Raw genomic sequence first — 21487 nt, 5'->3', positions numbered from 1 at the left:
TTAAATCCATTTAGTGACAGATAAAGGTTGTTAAAAGATAAGACAAATCCAAGGAAAATATACAGAATTATATATTTTCACTGATAAATATATTAGTTTAACCATATGCATGTGTGCTCCATTGTGTCCAACTCTTTTTGACCCTATGCCCATAGGATTCTCCAGACAGGAATACTGGAGTGGGTTGTCATGCCCTCCTCCAGGGACTCTTTCAACCCAGGGATTGAACCCGCATCTCTTGCACCTTCTGCATTTCACATATATTCTTTACCCACTGAGCTACTTGGGAAACCATAGTAAACAGCAAATGCCAACAATATAAAAGTAATCAGGAGACTTCATGGATGGACATGTCCAATAGCAGGTGGTGGAATTATTTGAACTAAATTATCTACTCTGGTATAGATATAAAATAAATATGATATAATTCATCAAACACCATGTGCAATTTTTTATTTATAATATTTTCTTCTTTTAAATTTTTTTAAAATTCTATTTTTAATAAAATATTTTACTTTAATTGGTGTTTTACACATATTTACATATCAGTGGGAATGTTGGGGGAAAAAACACCAATAGTATCATCTCAATGGACTTCCCTGATGTCTCAGTGGTAAAGAATCTGCCTGTGAATGCAGGAGACTCAGGTTCAATCCCTAGGTAGGGAAGATCCCCCAGAGAAGGAAATGACAACCCACCCCAGTATTCTTGTTTGGGGTTTCATGGACAGAGGAAGCTGATGGGCTACAGCCCATGGGGTCACAGAGTTAGACACAACTTAGTGACTAAATAGCAACAGCTTCATCTCAAAAAAAGGGAATCACATATTAATGCTTTCCTTTCCTAGGTTCTTCTAGAATTTTAGTAGTTATTTAACTTGATTTTTTTTTTTTTTTCATGAACTATGCTGTCTGAATGTGAGGAATTCACTGAAAATTTTTTGTTTTTTTTTACCTATTTCTAAGAATTATATATATACACTGAACATCAGAGGCCTGACTTAGACTTAATGTTTCACCACTTCTCATAAAACAAGGAAATCTTGAAAACGTATAAATCCTTGATGTTTTAGTTATAACATGTCTTTCATCTACATACATTATAAACCTCATAATACAAAGTTTGCTTTGAAACCATATTTTCAGAAAACATCAAGGGAAAATACTCTTTTATATTTCACCCTTATTAGTATTTCCAGTGTTTCTTTAATACCTGTTCCTCCTGTTTGCATTTCATATCAGGTCAAAATTTACTTTAGCATTCCTTGTATTGCATTTCCATTGGTGGAATAAAAAATCTTATTCTTTCTTCTGAAATAAAGTTTTCTTTCATCCCAATGTCTTGATTTAGGTTTTACTTTCATAGTATATGTTTGCCTGATTTGTAATACCAGATTAACTTTTTTCATCATTTAAAAATATTTGCTCACTGCCTCTGGCCTCATTTTTCTGTATATTTAAAAAATTGGCCATCCGAATTCCTGAATATTCCGTCAAGTTCCATAGTATATATGCAATGTGTCAGTTTTCTCTGGCTTCTTTTAGGTTACTCACTTTATCTTTAGTTTTTAGTGATTTTACTGAGATGTAGTTAAGTGACCTGTTTGTTTTTATTCTTCCAGTTTGTGTTCTCTGAGATCCTAAATGTAAATGTATGCCTTTCCCCAAACAGTTATGATATTTTCATTTTGTCTTTTTCTTTTGTTTTCTGTACTCCTCTCCTCTTCTCATAGGAATTATAATTACACATACAGGGGACATTTTGATACTGGCCAAGAGATTCCTGAGACATTTTTCTCAATAATATTTCTCTTTTATATATATATAAAATATTAGATCATTTTTATTGATCAAGTTTTAAGCCATCTCTTTCTTTTGCCATTTCTACTTGGTTCATAAGCCTATTTCGAGAAGGCAATGGCACCCCACTCCAATACTCTTGGCTGGAAAATCCCATGGACAGAGGAGCCTGGTGGGCTGCGGTCCATGGGGTCACTGAGAGTTGGACATGACTGAGCGACTTCACTTTCACTTTTCACTTTCATGCACTGGAGAAGGAAATGACAACCCACTCCGGTGTTCTTGACTGGAGAGTCCCAGGAACGGGGCAGCTTGGTGGGCTGCCGTCTATGGGGTCGCAGAGTCGGACACGACTGAAGTGACTTAGCAGCAGCAGCAGCAGCAGCATAAACCTATTTAGTGAGTATCTTATTTTAAATGCTGCATTTTTACATTCTGGAAATTCATTTCAATTTAAGAGTATTTTTTTCTTGTGGGGGATACTTATGTTATTTTCCATGAATTTTTTTATTGGAGTATAATTGTTTTACAATGTTGTGTTAATTGTTACTTATATAGGAAATGAATCAGTTACATGTACACGTATATCCCTTCCCTCTTAGACCTTTCTCCTCTACCCAGAATCCCATCCATCTAGGTCATCATAGAGCACTGAACTGATCTCCCTGTACTACAGAGCAGGTTCCCACTAGATATCTGTTTTACAGTGGCACCCTGCTCCAGTATTCTTGCCTGGAAAATCCCATGGATGGAGGAGCCCGGTGGGCTACAGTCCATGGGGTCGCTAAGAGTCAGACACGACTGAACGACTTCACTTTCACTTTTCACTTTGATGCATTGGAAAAGGAAATGGCAACCCACTCCAGTGTTCTTGCCTTGAGAATCCCAGGGACAGGGGAGCCTGGTAGGCTGCCATCTATGGGGTCGCACAGAGTTGGACATGACTGAAGCGGCTTAGCAGCAGCAGCAGCAGTGTATTTATGTCAAATAATTTCCCAATTTATCCCCCCTCCACTGCCTTCCCCCACTGTGTCCACAAGTCCATTTTCTACTTCTGTGTCTCTATTTCTGCCCTGGAACTAGGTCCATCTGTACCATTTTCCTAGATTCCTCATACTTATCTTAATATAAAATATTTGTTTTTCTCTTTTTGACTTACTTCTCTCCATATGACAGACCCTAGGTCCATCCACATCACTACAAATAACCCAATTCATTCCATTTAATGGCTGAGTGATATTCCATTTTATATATATATATATATATATATACACACACACACACACACACACACACATATATATATATATTATAGCATACCTTTTTTGTCTATTCATCTCTTGATGGGCAGTTAGGTTGTTTTCTTTTCTTGGCTATTGTAAATATGCTGCAATGAACAATGGAGTACCTGTGTCTTTTTGAAGTATGGTTTCCTGGTAACCACTATGGTTATCCCCAGTAATGGAATTGTTGGGTCATATAGTAGTTCTTAATGGACATGAGTTTGAGTAAGTTCCAGGAGTTGGTAATGGACAGGGACTTCTGGTGTGCTGCAGTCCATGGGGTCACAAAGAGTCAGACATGACTGAGCGACTGAAATGAACTGAACTGATAGTAGTTCTATATTTAGTTTTTTAAGGAACCTCCATACTGTTCTCATTGTGACTGTATCAACTTACATTCCCACCAACAGTGCAAGAGGGTTTCCTCTTCTCCAGACCCTCTCTAGCATTTACTGTTTCCATATTTCTTGATGAAGGCCATTTTGACCAGTGAGGTGATATTTCATTGTAGTTTGATTTGCATTTCTTTTACTGGTTAGTGATGTTGAGCATCTTTTCATATGCGTCTTGACCATTTGTATGTCTCCTTTGGAGAAATGTTTATCTTGTTCTTCCACTCATTTTTTATTTGGATTTTTTTTTTTCATAATAAGTTGCATGAGCTATTTGTATATTTTGGAAATTAATCCTTTGTCCACTGCTTCCACACACAAAAATAAACCCAAAATGGATTAAAGACCTAAATGTAAGACCAGACACTATAAAACTCTTAGAGGAAACCATAGGGGGATAAAAAAAAAAATCACTCTTTCATAGATCACAATAAGATTGTTTTTGACCCACCTCCTAGAGTAATGAAAATAAAACAAAAATAAACAAATGGGACCTAATTAAACTTAAAAACTTTTGCCTAACAGAAGAAGGCATAAACAAGATGAAAAGTCAACCCTCAAGATGGGAAAATATATTTGCAAAATAATCCTTATTTCTTTATTCATTATCTTAATATTTTCTCTATTCCCTTGAACATATATTTTTCAAGTGCTTTAAAACTGCTTTCTGATAATTACAAATTCTGGGTTATTTCACATTTGTTCTTCTGTGGTCCTTTTTCTTCAGAATTAGTCTTATTTTCCTGATTCTTCAACATTGTGAATAATATAATATATTGTACAAATTATGAATTCTGCCATATTCTCTGAAAAATATTATATTTGTTTAGGGGCAACCATTCTGGCTGGGTTCATACTATAGATTCAGTTTCTTCAGTCACCAGTGGTAACCCAAATTTATTTCTTTAAAGCTTAACTTGCCTTAATAAAATCAGGATCACACATATGTAAATTAGAGTACAGCTACCCAATGAGCAAAGATTACACACAGAAATTAAGGCTGAATTCTTTAATTTTCCTTACTTTTCAGAAATTGTGGTTCCAGTAATCTTCATTCTGTCTTTTCAGGACAAGATTTCAAAGTTTTCAACTACTGTTTATTATACAAACTCTGACAAAAAAAAAAAAGAAATAAAAATCAACTGCACACATATTTGGGAATGGCTACAGTTTATGGTGAATTGTTTACATCAGGCCACAATGTTTTTTAGTTAATGCAACATGCATTGCTTCTTCTGTGTCTTTGTTGTTGCCAATATCTGGAATCCATAACAACCATATCCCATATCTCAACTTTTATATATACAGACATACAGTCTTCTATTCCTTAACTACTATTCATATTTCAGACCACAGCACTATATCCTCTGTCCCTGGAAATATTTGTGGACATGGCTGAGTGGTCAATTTTTTTTTAATTGAAGTGATCAATATAATTTTCTATATTGAGTGCTCCATAATCTTTGAATAAAACCAGGGAATTACTGAAAGAAAGCATGAATGTATAACTACATGAATGAGTGAACAATCTTTAATGAACATCAATGTTGTTTCTTCATTGTGAAATGTTTTTTTCTCATATCCACTTGAGCTGCATCTTAGGTCTTACATTAGTAAAGTTCAGTAGCTGTATTTGAATATAAATATAAATACATAAATGAATGAGTAAATAAAGTAATGTAGAATTGTCTTTACTTTTGCTTTTGGAGTAGAAAAGTGTCCTCATTAATAGTGAAAATGAAGGAAACAAACAAACAAAACCAGTAAAAATAAATTGTGATTGTTGTTCAGTCACTAAATCATATCCAAATCTTTGAGACTCTCAGTTTATGTACTGCTGAAACCTAGCTTGAAGAATCTTGAGCATAATTTTGTTGGCATGTGAAATGAGTGTAATCACATGGTAATTTGAAAATTCTTTTTCATTGCTTTTCTTTGAGATTGGAATAAAAACTGACCTTTTCCAGTTCGTTGGCCTTTACTGAGTTTTCCAAATTTGCTGGCCTATTTAATGCAGCACTTTAACAGCATCATCTTTTAGGATTTGAAATAGCTCATCTGTAATTCTATCACTTCCACTAATTTTGTTCATTGTAATGCTTCCTAAGGGCCACTTGACTTCACGCTCCAGGAAGTCTGGCTCTAGGTGAGTGATCACACCATCATGGTTATCTGGGTCATTAAAAGCTTTTTTTGTACAGTTCTTATATGTATTCTTGCCACTTTTTCTTAATCTCTTCTGCTTCTGTTAAGCCCATGCTGTTTTTGTTATTTATTGTGCCTATCTTTTCATAAAACATTCCCTTATTATCTCCAACTTTCTTAAAGAGATCTATACTCTTTCCCATTCTATTCTTTCCTTTTATTTATTTGCATTGCTATTTTAAGAGGATTTTCTTAAAAATGCATAAAAGTGGAAAATAAATGTAAAAAAGAATTCAGTTTTTGAACAAATTTAAATTTTGGAGAAATTATAAATGTTAATAATCTATTTTGTATTTTAATATTATTATTGCTAAGTTACTTCTAGAATATCTGCCCATCTCTATAAGCCCTTACTGATTTTTCCTACCTCCTACTTGCCATAGCTGAACTATTCATTTGCAGTTGTGCATGCTCAGTTACTTAGTTGTGTCTGACTCTTTGCTACCTCCATGGACTGTAGACCACCAGGCTCCTCAGTTCATGGAAATTTCCAAGCAAGAATACTGGAATGGGTTGCCATTTCCTTCTCCACAGAATCTTCCATACCCAGGAATTGAACTCACATCTCCTGCATTGTCAGGCAGATTCTTTACCAGGGAAACACCTGGGAAGCCCTCATTTATACCTATATACAATTATTTAAATATTGTAAGCACAGATACTTACAGTGCTAGCTTTGTTTGCTTCATACTTTCATGTAATGAATTAATAAATTAAATTTCATACTGTAATGACCATAACGCCTTTCATTTAAAATAAAAGCAGATCATCCTTGAAAATATGCTAAATATGTTAACAATTCAACCAAATGCTAGAACTAAATTTGTCTAAATAAATGTTCCATGTACATAGAAAGTTTTGACCACAGGAACAGAAAACTTCAAATTTCAAGCAGTTCTGTCTTTATAATAATGACCTAAAAGGGAGCTAAAATATAATGAGCCATCTAGTCTTGTTGGCATTTTAGTGATTTAGTATTCAACGGCTTAAGTAAACAATGGCGGTAGAAAATAATTTTAGTTAATGCTCTGATGCATTTTATTTTTAATTCTCATAGCTCAGGGATAAGACCATCTGTGTTATATTAGCTGAATGAAAGATTGTTAAAAAGCAAGAATTTCCTTAAGCCTGAATATACAGGTGCTATGATTCATGCAGTGGGAATGTAGCTAAGAAAGCATTAGTATAACTGCATAATCTAAGACTCAGACAAGCAAAGATTGTCTACTGCAAGTGTTGAGTTTTGTGTTCATGACTGATGAGATTGTTGTATCAGGTGAAAGAAACGGCCTCCCTGGGCACACATATGCTAGTTGCTGATAAGATGGTTTCCTGGTTGCATTATTTTTATGCTGCTTTTAATACGCTTCTTTTCTCTTTTTTTCTGACTACTTAGTTTTCATGACTGTCTGTTGGTATCTTGATGTGTGGCCATTTATAGGAAAGTAAGAACAAATAATTTGCTAGGGGAAATTATTGTGTTTTGTAGAGTTATATGCTCATTTTATTTCTAATCACTATCATGGATTTCTACCAATAGATAAAAGTCCCAAGACCCATGTAAATTTTTCTGATATCATTTTTAATGGATAAAACATATTATAAAAAGACTTTAAATCTATTATATTTTCTCTCTAGTTTATCATTTCTAAATTGTCATTAGCATTTTTCATTAATGTTTTTATTAACCATTTTAGAATTAAATTCCTTTGAAAATCATAATGGCCTCCACAATATCTAGATGTTTTTGTGTAACGTATAAAAAGTTTTTACAACATCACGCAAGTTTACTCTGATGAATCAGACTAACATGGGTAACTTAGCTGCTCATTTGAGATGACTATAAGCTTTCAGAAATAATACTGAAAGAAGATTTAAATTCATAACCCAAATATTCTATAAATAAGTACACATTTACTCAATAAATATACAATATGTACAGAGATAAGTAAGACCATTGTCTCTCCAGGTGCTCATAGTCTTTGAAGAGATGTAGGAATAGATCAGGTGGTTCTATAAAATATAGTAAGATGCAAAATGCAAAACCCTATAAGAATATAGGGGAGGAATATCTGCTGTGTTTGTAATTACACTTTGAAATACAAAAAAAAACCATTCCTTTAGATTATGAGTTACATGTGGGAAGTATATCGCCTGAAGACATTGCAGGCATCTTGATAAGGCAGATGCTATTCTAAGTAAAAATATTAGCAATGTTTTATCAAACTTATTACATGCTCAATTGCTTGTCTCCAGTAGGTTTTTGAATATGCAGCCATTGCATTAAATCTTGAGCATCTTGTCTGAGTTCCCAACAGTAGATTGCACACTTAAGGTAATTCCAGTTGAGTTTAAAGGTATAAGATGTAGGGAAATAAAAAGCTAATATCATCTTGACTCTTACCCTCCAAGGTATGTGTAGTAGGAGGGGGAAAGCTTGAACTGGATGAGGATTTTAGCATGGAGGGAATTGCACTGACAGAAATGTAGCTGAAAACCAGAAAGCAAGAGACTATTGTTTTAGTCTATAAAATCCTGCTTTGTGAAAAAGCAGTGCATAAAATGTTACCTAAAGTGTATAAAATGATAACTAGTGAAGTGAGTTTAAAAAAAAAAACAACTATACTTTAGTGAAGACAATTTATTCCTAAAACCATTTATTGAAGAGACTATTCTTCCCCCATTGTATATTTGTGACCTCTTTGTTGTAAATTAATTGAGCATATATGTATTGGTTTAATTGGGGACTCTATTCTGTTTTAATTGAAATTTTTAAAAAAATCTAAAAAGTAAAATTCCAATTACTAAAGATGATTTTTATACAGACACTATGAATGGTGTTTTAGGGTAATAAAACTGTCATGTAAGATAGTTTTAAAATTTATGAAATAAAGATAAGTGAATCTATGTAACTGATGATTCTCTGTGTGTATATCTCATAACTTGTAATATTTTTGGTTGCCTACCACCCTATCTAGAAATAAAAATTTAAACTAAGTAGTACATTGATTTCTCTCTATGGAAGAGACTTTAGGTAGTCACATCATAGCAATCCAATCTTTTACCTGATATCAACCTTTCTTAGAATGGCTTCTATCTTCAGGGTCACTTCATGATTTAAAATGGTCAGTATTGTTTAAAGAAATTTTCTTTAAAACTCAAATTCTTTTATATTTCATATTTTATATGATCAAATTATTTTATATTTTATTTCTAGAATTCTTCTTATTGGTGACATCTGTCTTTAAAGGAGAACAAGAAAGCACATTTTACTTGGGGCTGTTGTTGCCTTGAATAAAATCAAGGTTCTTATTAAAAAAAAGGGGGAATTGATGTTTGATAGGCAACTAATCATGCCAACAAGATATTCCAGTATAAAATCAAGATATTTGATTAATTTAAATAATCTATAATTTTCATATGGAAAGATGATTTACTTTCTATTCACAAAACTAATAAATTTATAAAATTTTTTCCAAGTACATAATTTTATCCTACTAATTCTTTCTTTTTCTTTTGAATTTTTCCTTCTCTCCTAACATAAATAAAATTACATCATTTGGATCAATTCAGTAAGTTAAATTTTTGATCCAATATCACTGATGGATTCCTGCAATATTATGCTAAATTTCAGAAACATAGCAAAAAATTGAAGTTTAAAACAAACGTGCCTATATTTTACCAGAAGTGTAAATACATTGATTTTTGATTTCCCTGTCCTAACCACTGTTCTTGCCCGCAAAACCCCTAGTTTAAACCAGCCTATTAATGGTTAGCATCGACCACTACAGTCTGATGTCATGCACTGTCTATAAAAGATTTGTAACCCCTTTGTTTGGGGCACAGAGTATGAAGTGTTAACTCCTCTGGGCCCACTGGCTTAATAAACCTGAGTTCTCCAACTGAGAGAGTCAATTCCTAGGCAGGTTGATAAGAAGTCCAGGGATCCCCTAGGAGAGAAGGGTCTGGAATTATCAAGGTGGAGAAAAGGACAAACTTTTTTATTTTCTCTACATTCTTTAGTCTTAGTCACATAAATTTTTTTTTTTTCTTCCTTTAAGCCCAGAACTGATGATTACATAACAAGCAACTCAGTTTAAACTCTGTACTAGGGATTATATAGCAACAATGTATCCTACTTGAGGACAGTTTCTCCTTCCTGAAAAGCTTCTGACTTTATTCATTCACACAACAGAAACATTGGAAATGAGAAGATAGAAGAATGTATGGCTTTATTTGACCTATGAAACCAGTGTAACCAGTTCCTCCTTCTTGTGGCTCTGAGAAGACAGAAGGGCCTTTCACTCTCTTCCCTTCTAGCATTGCTCTGCCTCCTGGAAAAGTTTGGGGTGAAAGCCTGTGGCTTATTGGTCATTTAATCCCTGAGGGTCAGGACAGGAATTCAACGAGGGTGCTTAAACTGTTTTAGATAATTATCCGTTGTTCCATGTCCAGTTCTAACTGTTGCTTCCTGACCTGCATACAAATTTCTCAAGAGGCAGGTCAGGTGGTCTGGTATTCCCATCTCTTTCAGAATTTTCCACAGTTTACTGTGATCCACATAAAGGTTTTGGCATAGTCAATAAAGCAGAAATTGATGTTTTTCTGGAACTCTCTTGCTTTTTTGATGATCCAGAGGATGTTGGCAATTTGATCTCTGGTTCCTCTGCCTTTTCTAAAACCAGCTTGAACATCTGGAAGTTCATGGTTCACGTATTGCTGAAGCCTGGCTTAGAGAATTTTGAGCATTACTTTACTAGCATGTGAGATGAGTGCAATTGTGTGGTAGTTTGAGCATTCTTTGGCATTGCCTTTCTTTGGGATTGGAATGAAAACTGACCTTTTCCAGTCTTGTGGCCACTGCTGATATTTCCAAATTTGCTGGCTTATTGAGTGCAGCACTTTCACAGCATCATCCTTCAGGATTTGAAATAGCTCAACTGGAATTCCGTCACCTCCACTAGCTTTGTTCGTAGTGATGCTTTCTAAGGCCCACTTGGCTTCATATTTCAGGATGTCTTGGCCCTAGGTGAGTGATCACACTATCGTGATTATCTGGGTGGTGAAGATCTTTTTTGTACAGTTCTTCTGTGTATTCTTGCCACCTCTTCTTAATATCTTCTGCTTCTATTAGGTCCATACAATTTCTGTCCTTTATTGAGCCCATCTTTGCATGAAATGTTTCCTTGGTGTCTCTAATTTTCTTGAAGAGTTTCTAGTCTTTCCCATTCTGTTGTTTTCCTCTATCTCTTTGCATTGATCACTGAGGAAGGCTTTCTTATCTCTTCTTATTATTCTTTGGAACTCTGCATTCAGATGCTTATATTTTTCCTTTTCTCCTTTGCTTTTCGCTTCTCTTCTTTTCACAGCTATTTGTAAGTCCTCCCCAGACAGCCATTTTGCTTTTTGGCATTTCTTTTCCATGGGGATGGTCTTGATCCCTGTCTGCTGTACAACGTCACAAACCTCATTCCATAGTTCATTAGGCCCTGTATCTATCAGATTTAGGCCCTTAAATCTATTTCTCACTTCCACTGTATAATCATAAGGGATTTGATTTTAGGTCATGCTTGCAAGGTCTAGTGGTTTTCCCTACTTTCTTCAATTTAAATCTGAATTTGGTAATAAGGAGTTCTCCTGTTTGGCCACTTCCAATTTGTCTTGATTCATGGACCTAACATTCCAGGTTCCTAAGCAATATTGCTCTTTACAGCATCAGACCTTGCTTCTATCACCAGTCACATCCACAAGTGGGTATTGTTTTTGCTTTGGCTCCATCCTTTCCTTCTTTCTGGAGTTATTTCTCCACTGATCTCCAGTAGCATATTGGGCACCTACCGACCTGGTGAATTCCTCTTTCAGTATCCTATCATTTTGCCTTTTCATACTGTTCATGGGGTTCTCAAGGCAAGGAAACTGAAGTGGTTTGCCATTCCCTTCTCCAGTGGACCACATTCTGTCAGACCTCTCCACCATGAGGGTGACCCCACACGGCATGGCTCATGGCGCAGGTAAGGAGGGCAGAGAGGAGCTACTCAATGTTCAGGAGGGACAGCTGTGAGGAGATACCCCTCATCCAAGGTAAGGAGCATTGGCTGCACTTTGTGGAGCAGCCATGAAGAGATACCCCAGGTCCAAGGTAAGAGAAACCCAAGTAAGAAGGTAGCTGTTGCCAGAGGCATCAGAGGACAGACACAGAAACCATAATCACAGAAAACTAAAAATATTTATAAACATAAATGTCCATTATGGAGAAAGAAGTGTGTTAGTTCTCAGGAACAAAAGAACAAGATACACACCTCCTTCCTCATCCCCCCTCCAAAAAAAGATGATTATTTTTCTAACAGAGTTTCAGTCTTTAAAAGCTGAATCTACAAAATGAGCTATGAAGATGTAATGAGTAGAGGGGAAAAAGTCAGTATGAGACATATTCCTAAAGGGCTTTTGGATTAAATATCTCTCCATTGTAGTCTTGGCTCAGAAAACAGCTCAATATTATACATGCCCTCTCTTAATACTGGTGTGATTTACTTCCATAATCCACAAGAGAGAAATAAGAAATCTGCCTAGCAAAGTTGATAGGAGAACCTAGTAACTTTCTATGCATAAACTACTTAGTAAATTTGACTCTTTCCTTTAAGGACTGGGATAGGTTGTATAATTTTTAGTAACTATTCACCGTATCTTCTAAATGAACATTGTATATTTTATTGGACCATTGATGTCCAATCTTGACCATCACCTTTTTACTAATGGATGTGAGTGACAATAATAATGAAGTTTTGAGTAGATACTTTAAATGTTGTTGAGAAATTTGGCTTATACTCTCACCCTCTGTGAGAAGAATATGCCCAAGCACTGACTTTATCAGTCTGAATCCTAGGTGAGAGACAGGTAGAGCAGACTTACATCTGACCCTTTGGCACTTAGCCCAACAAAGCCACAGATAACCTGTGCGTTTAAGAAAAAAAATTAAAAGGTTTTTTGTATGGCTCTAAGATTTTATTTTACTTTTTGGTTAAGTTACTTAATACAGGGACCAATAAACATTGCATTTTTTCCTATCCAAGTTTTAGAAATTTCCTGAAGGCCACTTCCAGTAAGAAAATCCTTTATCTACTTAAACTAAACCTGTGGAGTGCAGTTTTATTGTTTTATTATGGAACAATGACTTGAACTTTGTCTCCTTAAAAGCTCTGAAAGAGTGGGACTTACAACAAGCTTAATAATGAAAAGGTAGCATTTGCTGCAACTTGACTACATAAAGTAAGGCTTGATGAAAATTAAATATTAATATGCAGTTTACGTTAGATGCTGCTTCACAGTTTCAGAAAAATGAACAGTAATCAAATGAGGGTGTCACATAATACACAGCCAACAGAGAGCCAATTATGTAAATGAATGCCCAAGGTTAGCATGATACAATGCTTTTTAATTTGACTAATATTAAAATCAACTTGTTCTTAATGTAATAGATGGCTGTGACAACAGTTAAAGAGCACCAAATGTTTTTTGTAATCCCCTGTCAAATTAAAAATGCTGTTGTGAGTGACCTGCTTTCCACAGTACAATAGTTGAAAGGCTCAAAATGTGCAATATTTCCTAAGCTTTAGAAACATTAAACTAAAATGCTTCTGAGATGAAAGTCATAATGACCAGTGTACATCTACCTTCTTCAACTGAAAATACATAACAGTGAACTCCAACTGCCACAGTGCATTTTCAAAATAAAAGTTTCACTCATTTAGCTGAATTAATTTGAATTTAACAGATAAACTGCAGATAATTTTTTTAATTATAAACATTTTATTCCCGACTCTATGTAAAAAAAAAAAAAAAAGAATTCTTCAGTATGATCTGTGTTCCTCTTTTATTTTCCTCCTTACTAATCTATTCATCCAGTTAGTATACTTAAAAAAATTTTTTTCACTATGAATAGAGCTATGGATTTCTTTCTCTGTATAAAATAAATGCATATGCATACAGACATAAATGTGTATATGAAAATCCATAAAGACATGAAAAGACATTCAGCCTTATAATTTTCAACACTAAAAGAATATATTATTTGCAAAATCACTGGAACATTTAACATACTTGAATTTTTAAAGCTAAATGTGGTAATGATAGTGTTTCATTTGAGATAGCAATATATTTATAATGTTCAGGGTGTTTATATCTGAAGTTGATTTTTCTATAGAACTACAAGTGTAGAATTGTCCTACGCTATTGATTATCTTCTAAGAAGAAAAGACAAATCAATTTCACCTTGACAGTGTTCTTTCTAACAAGTGTCAGAATGTTTTTGTGGTAGCCTGAAAGTTTTACCAGAAGAAAAGAGGATAAGAAACAGCAAGATGGGGAAAAGGAGAGGTGTCGGGGAAAAGCTCATATCACACCTTTTTATTTAAATCTTTATCTCTAGTGAACAACCTCTGTAATTAAAAGTAGTTTAATCATTGCTTTAAATTAAACACACTGAATGCATATTTTTGAACCTGGTGATGAAAACTGGAAGTGGATATTTCAGACATCTTTTTACAGTTCTTAAGAAAACTGGGATATTAATCATTTATTTCTCAATTTCTATCCTAGGGTTTTCTGGACATGGAGATTAGAGAATCTGTGTATCCTATTTAAGAAATGGAATATTAAATTTCTAATACAAAATTCTATGCAGAGCTTACAAGTGGCTCATGTAGTGAAGGTCCCTGAGTTTGCAGTTTATTAATTTATAGAAATTTTTTTTGTATAAATAATAACTGACAAGAGCTCTGTCCACATTGTTAAATACTCCCTTTTCAAAGAAAGAATAGCACTTTAAAGTATTAAGGTGCTGAAATTCACAAAACTAAGTTAAATATGAAAAATTCTTCAGAAAGTGTATAATTCAATAATCTAAAATACTATTATTCTAAACAATTTTAGTTATAAAAACATTTTTAATATACTCACTGATAAAAACTTATTAAAATGTGATACTCATATTCTTCCAAACTCTAATCAGGTTAATGGAAATTTAATGTTTAAATTAATGATGTACAAGATGGTGTATTAGTAACGGGTGCTCAAAGTTTCACCCATATGCACACTTTCCTTTGAAAATTACATATTAAATTATTCAAATCAATTACATAGGTTTTACTTTTTAATTATTATAAAATTAGATTTAAGTCTATTTGAGACTTTAGGTATTTAAAAGAAAAAAATGTTTCTCATTGTTGTAATAGTTATATAAATAATGTATTTTGAAGTAAAAACAACTTGTAAGCTTTTATTTTGGCTAATCTATGTAGAATAACTAAAATTTAGAAATCATAATGACTGAAGTTGTGTTTCTCTGACCATCTGTTTATTTCTTAAATCCAAAGGAATAGCTAACAAACAAAATATCCAAGTTACCTCTATTATTTTGTGCAGTGGTTTTAAATAGAATGTTAATGAAAGTTATAGAGCTCTACTGTCAAATAAGATAACCATTAGCCACTCATGGCTATGTTTAAATATCAATTAGTCAGATTAAGTACAATTAAAAATTCAGTTTCTGAGTTGTACTAACATGCAGTTGATGACTATAATATTTGCTGGCATAAAGAACGTTTCTATCATTACACAATCTATTATCACTGTTATCACAGAGGCTTTTGCAAAATTCTCTTAGAAATCATCCTCAAATTATCTGTTGTAGGTCTGCTAAAGATTTGCTGATCTCTAGATACCATGATCCCAGTGCTTTACTTTTCTTTTTCAGCTTTGTCTTTATTTCCTATACACTGCTGGCTTTGTTCATTTGTTTTTCAATTTACTTTTTACAATGTTGTGTTGGTTTCTGCCATACAACAATATGAATCAGTCCTAATTATACAAGGTTTTATTTATTTTCAAAATAGTTTTTCTATTTTACATATTTTATCACAAATTATCTTAAACTTACAGAAACTTTGAAAGAAGAGCACAGTGATAGTCCATATAAACCCAGCCAATGTTTAAATACTCTTCCAGTAACTGAGAAAATCACAAACAGGAAATCACTAAAGATGCTAAATATTTGGACAATACTATCAATCAAATCCAATAATTGATATCTATTAAACACACTGAACAACATAAGAATACCCAGTATTTAAAGTGTACAAGGTATGTTTACCAAGGTAAAACACAAATTCTGAGCCATAAAACACCCATAATACATTTCAGAAGGTTGAAATAGACTGAATGTATCCTCTTATTACAATTACATTAAATTATAATCAATAAAAAGCATATACCTAGAAGATTACCAAATATTTGAAAATTAAGCATGATGCTTCTAAGTACCCATAAGTCAAAGAACTTGAAATATATTTCAAAATGAATATTAATAAATCCACAACATATCAACATGCGTGGGAATGAAGATAACACAGTGCTTAGATAGAAATGTATGGCTTTAAATGCTTATATTATAAATAAGAACAGTATAACATCATTTTTCTAAGCCCCAAAATTAATATAGTAGGAGAATAAAAGAGCAAATTAAAGCCACAGAAAGTGAAAAGAAAGGAATTATAAGAGAAAAAAAATAATATAGACAAGGACAAATGTTTCAAAAAGTTAAAGTCAAAAGTTTGTTCCCCCAAAATATTAATAAAATTGATAGACCAATCACGAGGAATATTAATTCAGAAAACAGAGAAAAAAGAGAAATGAACACTCTGGCTCCTAACAACATAAACTTTACATGAAAAAATACAAGTTGAATGGAAACTATTATAAAATATTTCACGTTGCCCAGAGAGAAAGAGGAAATAAAAATCCAAACAGCATTCTTTATAATTATAAAGTGAATTTTTTATTAGAAATCCTTTCTCCAAATAAATCCTGATGCATGAATTATTTTACTGGAAAAACTCTCAAGTGTTTCAATAATAAATACCACTGTAACATACACATATACTTTCAGAAATAGAAGCGGTTGTTTTATTTACTAAAGAAAAGCAGTCTTATCAACTTATCAAGTACAAAAATGTGGTAATGACTTTACCAAAAATACACACACACAAAGGCACACACACACACACACACACAAATAGCCTTTATGAACATAGACCCCAAATGTCATAAAATCATTAGTTAAATAAAATCCAGCAACATATAAAAATGTTGATATGCCCATGATTGACTAGAGTTTATCTTAATAGATCTTTTAATAAGTAAATCAACTTAATAAGCATATAAACATATTTACACTAAGAAAGACATATCCAGATGCTTCAGGAACATGAATCCATTGTTTATTTTTCAATCCACATGTTGTTGAGATGAAGTACTAGGCACAGTGGAATTTAAACCTTATTCCAGCTTCATGACAACCATATCACAATATCTAGTCAGACAGAGGAGAGCAATAAGGTGAGTATTTGGAATTCTTAATTTAATTTGCATCTTTAGAATAATTTAATTTCTTATTGGCTCAGTGCTGCATTGTTTTTATATCATTAAAGCTGAGCATGGACTCTGTCCTCAGCCCTTCCAAAAGTTCAGTGCCACTAAATTTATCAATTCCTTTTTGGTAATATTGGAGGTTTGTGACATTGCACAGGAGGCTGGGATCAAGACCATCCCCAAGAAAAAGAAATGCAAAAAGGAAAAATGGTTGTCTGAGGAGGCCTTACAAATAGCTGTGAATAAAAGACAAGTGAAAGCAAAGGAGAAAAGGAAAGATATGCTCATTTGAATGAACAGTTCCAAAGAATGCAAGAAGAGATAAAAAACCCTTCCTCAGTGATCAATGCAAAAAAAAAATAGAAGAAAAGAATAGAATGAGAAAGGCTAGAGATCTCAAGAAAATTACAGATATCAAGGGAACATTTCATGCAAATATGAGCACAGTAAAGTACAGAAACAGAAGATATTAAAAAGTGGTGGCAAGAATACACAGAAAAACTGTACAAAAAAGATCTTCATGACCCAGATAATCATGATGGCATAATCACCAACCTAGAGCCAAACATTCTGGAATGTGAAGTCAAGTGGGCCTTAGGAAGCATCACTACAAACAAAGCTAGCAGAGGAGATGGAATTCCAGTTGAGCTATTTCAAATCTTAAAAGATGATGCTGTGAAAGTGCTGCACTCTATATACCAACAAATTTGGAAAACTCAGCTGTGGCCACAGGACTGGAAAATGTCAGTTTTCATTCCAATCCCAAAGAAGGGCAATGCCAAAGAATGCTCAAACTACTGCACAATTGCACTCATCTCACACGCTTGTAAAGTAATGCTCAAAATTCTCCAAGCCAGACTTCAACAGTATGTGAATCGCGAACTTCCAGATGTTCAAGCTGGATTTAGAAAAGGCAGAGGCAACAGATATCAAATTGCCAGCATCCATTGAATCATCAAAAAAAGCAGGAGAGTTCCAGAAAAAAAATATCTACTTCTGCTTTATTGACGATGCCAAAGCTTGCTTTATTGACTATGCCAAAGCTTTTGATTGTGTGGACCACAACAAACTCTGAAAAATACTTAAAGACATGAGAATACCAGACCACCTGACCTGCCTCTTGAGAAACTTGTATGCAGGTCAGGAAGCAACAGTAAGAACTGGACATGGAACAACAGACTGGTTCCAAATTGGGAAAGGAGTATATCAAGGCTGTATATTGTCACCCTGCATATTTACCTTATATGCAGAGTACATCATGCAAAACGCTAGGCTGGATGAAGCACAAGCTGGAATCAAGATTGCTGGGAGAAATATTAATAATCTCAGATATGCAGATGACACCACCCTTATGGCAGAAAGGAAAGAACTGAAGAGCCTTTTGATGAAAGTGAAAGAGGAGAGTCATAAAGTTAGCTTAAAATTCAACATTAAGAAAACTGGCATCTGGTCCCATCACTTCATGGAAAATAGATGGGCAAACAGTGGAAACAGTGACAGATTTTATTTTGGGGGGCTCCAAAATCACTTCAGATGGTGACTGCAGCTATGGAATTAAAATATGCTTGCTCCTTGGAAGAAAAGTTATAACCAACCTAGACAGCATATTAAAAAGCACAGACATTACTTTGCCAACAAATGTCCATCTAGTCAAGACTATGATTTTTCCAGTAGTCATATACGTATGTGAGAGTTGGACTCGAAAGTTAGCTGAGCGCCAAAGACTTGTTGCTTTTGAACTGTGGTTTTGGAGAAGACTCTTGAGAGTCCCTTGGATGGCAAGGAGATTCAACCAGTCCATCCTAAAGGAAATCAGTCCTGAATATTCATTGGAAGGACTGATGCTGAAGCTAAAACTCCAATACTGGCCAGCTGATGCAAAGAACTGACTCATTTGAAAAAACCCTGATGCTGGGAAAGATTAAAGGCAGGAGAAGAAGGGGACGACAGAGGATGAGATGGTTGGATGGCATCACTGATTCAATGTACAAGGTTTTGAGTAAACTCCCGGAGTTGGCAATTGACAGGGAGGCCTGGGGTGCTGCAGACCATGGGGTTGCAAAAAGCCGGGCAAGACTGAGCAACTGAACTGAACTGAATACTATATACAATGGGTGACTTCATTTCTTCGAAAAAACTGTATGATAGATTCATCTTGGTATTGATATTTAAAAGTCAGATTATTCATACTTTTTAAAAACAATACAAATGAGTGAATATATTTTGACTATTTTTCTTGGTACTATTATTTTAATGACTTCATAATAATCTTCTTCATGTCTGCCATGTTATACTGTATATATCCCATAAGAACATATTTCAGGAACATTTCTAGAAAGGTTAAAACATTTTGTAAGAATTTTATTATTTTCACTTCAGTATATCTCAATTTAAAATTTGCAAGATATTTAACATTACTGAAATTACAATCTTGTAATCTTATCAGTGGTATTTAAGGCTTTCTACTTTGTTCAAGTTCCTATCGTCAATATAATGCATGGGTTTGCTTGCTTAAAATCTGTTAGAGAGGTGGTGGTGACATAGTAAGAAAATAATTTCAGTGAATATACGAATATAAGTGAGAATAATTTCTATATTTTCATGTGAGTTTGATGACTTCTCAGTCTGCTTTGTGCCACTGGCATTCCCTACCCTTACCACTTAAGTGTCATTGCCTTTATATATATACATATACATATATATACATATATTTTTTTTCTGCAACAGATTAACTTTTCTGCTTCCTTTTGGTATGCTATCTTATTTTTATTCCTGTGATTTTGATCTCTATAGTCAACCCAAAACCTTAAATAAAAAGCCTAAAAAGAAAATTTCTGCTTTAAAAAAATTAAATTTAAATTGTTGTTGTTCATTTCCTAAGTCATTGCTGATTCTTTGCGATCCCATGGACTAAAGCTCGCCAGGCTTACCTGTTCTTCACGATCTCCCTGAGTTTGCTCAAACTCATGTCCATTTAGTCATTGATGCCATCCAAACATATCATCCTCTTTCACTCCCATCTCCTCAGTCTTTCCCAGAATCAGGGTCTTTTTCAATGAATCAGCTCTTCACATAAGGTTGCTGAAATATTGGACCTTCAGCTTCAGCATCAGTCTTTCCAATGAATATTCAGAGTTAATTTCTTTCAGGATTGACTGGTTTAATCTCCCTGCTGTCCAAGGAACTCTCAAGAGGCTTCTCCAGCAGCACAATTCAAAAGCAGCAATTATTCGGTGCTCAGTCTTCTTTCTTCTTGATGGACCACCTCTCATGTCTGTATATAACTACTGGATAAGACATAGTTTTGACTAGACAGACCCTTGTCAAAGTTATGCCTCTACTATTTAATACACTGTCTAGATTTCTAATATCTTTTCTTCCAAGGTGCAAGCATCTTTTAATTTTGTTGCTGCAGTCACCTTCCACAGTGATTTTGGAGACCAAGAAAATAAAATGTCTCTTTTTTTTTTATCTATTTGCCATGAAGTGATGGGACCAGATGCCATGATCTTAGGTTTCTCAGTGTTGAATTTAAGCCAGCTTTTTCATTCTCTTTCACTCTCATAAGTAGGCTCGTTAGTTCTTCTTTGTTTTCTGTGATTAGAGTGGTATCATCTGCATACCTGAGGTTGATGATATTACTCCTGGCAGTCTTGGTTCTGCTTGTGATTCATCCAGCCCAGCATTTTGCATGAAGTACTCTGCATAGAAGATAAATAAGCAGGGTGACAATATACAGCCTTGACATAGTCCTTTCCCAACTTTGAACTAGTCAGTTGTTTGCTGTTCAGTTCTGACTGTTGCTTCTTGATCTACATACAAGTTTCTCAGGAGACAGGTAAGGTGGTCTGGTATTCCAATCTCTTTCAGAATTTTCCACCGTTTGTTGTGATCCACATAGCCAGAGCCTTTAACATAGTCAAAGAAGTAGATGCTTTACTTGAATTCTTTGCTTTTTCTATGATACAGTGGATGTTGGCAATTTGATCTCCAGGCAAACCACTTCAGTATTCTTGCCTTGAGAACCCCATGAACAGTATGAAAAGGCAAAATGATGGGATACTGAAAGAGAAACTCCCCAGGTCAGTAGGTGCCCAATATGCTACTGAAGATAAGCAGAGAAATAACTTCAGAAAGAATGAAGGGATGGAGCCAAAGCAAAATCAATACCCAGCTGTGGATGTGACTGGTGATAGAAGCAAGGTCCGATGCTGTAAAGAGCAATATTGCATAGGAACCTGGAATGCCAGGTCCATGAATCAAGGCAAATTGGAAGTGGTCAAACGAGATGGCAAGAGTGAATGTTGACATTCTAGGAATCAGCAAACTGAAATGGACTGGAATGACTGAATTTAACTCAGAACCATTATATCTACTACTGCAG

The sequence above is a fragment of the Bos indicus x Bos taurus genome, chromosome 12 (assembly GCF_003369695.1).
Source record: "Bos indicus x Bos taurus breed Angus x Brahman F1 hybrid chromosome 12, Bos_hybrid_MaternalHap_v2.0, whole genome shotgun sequence".
Lineage (NCBI taxonomy): Eukaryota > Metazoa > Chordata > Mammalia > Artiodactyla > Bovidae > Bos > Bos indicus x Bos taurus.
Note: the sequence above shows the minus strand (reverse complement) of the source record.